The following is a 2,061-nucleotide window of genomic DNA, read 5'->3' as shown; positions in this document are numbered from 1 at the left end:
AAGTAATGAAGGAGTGGGACGTCAGAAGCCCGGCTATGACTAGCTATTGTAATGCAGTGAGAAAGTTAGAGAAGAAGTTTGAGGATTTAGAGCTCCATCACACACCCCGACTAAAAAATCAAGCAGCTGAAGATTTGGTGAAGATAGGTTCCAAGAGGGAAGCCATTCCCAGTAATGTGTATTTGGAACATATTCATACACCTTCAGTTCAGGAAGATCTTTCACTGAAGAGCCCCCACAACCAAAGAGCGCCACTGATCCGACTGAAGTCGAAGTCCCGGACGTGGTTGACTTGATCATGGAGGTTTTGGTCATCACTCCCGACTGGACAACATCGCGTACATTCTTAGGAAGGAACTCCTAGAGGACGAAGAAGAGGCTCGACTGATCATCCGATGATCCAAAGCTTTTACTGTGATAAGAGGGTAACTGTTTAGAGAAAGTGTAACTGGAGTCAGCCAGAAATGCATAACACCAGAAGAAGGTCGAGTGATCCTCAATGACATCCACTCGGGGACCTGTGGTCACCATGCGTCCTCTCGGACCATTGTGGCCAAAGCATACCGAGCGGGATTTTATTGGCCACGAGAAAATTAGATGGCACAAGAAATAGTCGACAGATGTGAAGGTTGCCAGTTTTACTCCAACTTGTCTCACAAACCTGCGTCAGCCCTGAAGACCATTCCACTCGTATGGCCCTTTGCTGTTTGGGGTTTGGACATGGTTGGACCTCTGAGAACGGGTAGGAGCGTCTTCACTCATGTACTCATGGCAGTCGACAAGTTCACCAAATGGATTGAAGCCAAACCTATCAAAAGTCTTGAAGCCAGTACTACTGTCAGTTTCATCAAAGAGTTAACATTCAGATATGGTGTTCCACACAACATCATCAATGACAATGGGTCGAACTTCGATTCTGATGAGTTTAGAGCCTTCTGCGCTTCCCAAGGCACTCGAGTCGACTATGCTTCAGTCTCCCATCCCCAGTCGAATGGACAAGCTGAAAGAGCAAATGGATTGATTCTCAAAGGACTGAAACCCCGACTGATGCGTGATCTCAAGCATGCGGCAGGCGCCTGGGTCAATGAAATTCCATCGGCGCTTTGGGGTTTGAGGACAACTCCTAATCGGTCGACTGGCCGAACTCCATTCTTCTTGGTCTATGGAGCTGAAGCTGTACTTCCGAGTGACTTGCTTCACAATGCACCCAGAGTCGAGCTTTTCTCAGAAGATGAAGCAGAACAGGCTCGGCAAGACATAGTTGATCTCCTGGAAGAGGAAAGAGAGATGGCCCTGATCTGGTCGACCATTTATCAGCAAGACCTGCATCGATTCCATGCCAGAAACATGAGAGGTCGAGCATTTCAAGAAGGAGACTTGGTTCTTCAAGTGGATCAGCAGAAACCACACAAGGTCGCCCCTACTTGGGAAGGCCCCTTCTTTGTCACCAGAGTGCTCGACAATGGAGCATACCACTTATACAATGTCGAGCACAAGAAAGAAGAGCCACACGCTTGGAATGCGGAGCTGCTCCGCCCCTTTTACACTTAAGCATTCAGACTATTGAGATGTAATAAGAAATACCCTCTAGTTTGATTATCAAAGACACAGTTTTACAGTCTCCTAAATGATTGTTGTTCCTTTTCTATATGTTCTAAATCCCCCAGTGGGTGCCTTAGATGCGAATCCGTTTCGCCTAAGTTCAAAAAATCCTACCGAGTGGTGAGCAAGCCTCTCACTCGGAGGCTTAGTTGCGAATCTGTTTTGCCTAAGTTTGAAAAATCCTACCGAGTGGTGAGAAAGCTTCTCACTCGGGGGCTTACCTGCAGTCCAGTACTCGCCTAAGTTTGAAAAATCCTACCGAGTGGTGATCAAGCCTCTCACTCGGAGGCTTAGCTGCGAATCCATTTCGCCTAAGTTTGAAAAATCCTACCGAGTGGTGAGCAAGCCTCTCACTCGGGGGCTTAGCTGCAGTCCAGTACTCGCCTAAGTTTGAAAAATCCTACTGAGTGGTGAGCAAGCCTCTCACTCGGAGGCTTAGCTGCGAATCCGTTTCGCCTA

This window comes from Triticum dicoccoides, chromosome 3A (assembly GCF_002162155.2).
Source record: "Triticum dicoccoides isolate Atlit2015 ecotype Zavitan chromosome 3A, WEW_v2.0, whole genome shotgun sequence".
Taxonomy (NCBI): domain Eukaryota; kingdom Viridiplantae; phylum Streptophyta; class Magnoliopsida; order Poales; family Poaceae; genus Triticum; species Triticum dicoccoides.
Note: the sequence above shows the minus strand (reverse complement) of the source record.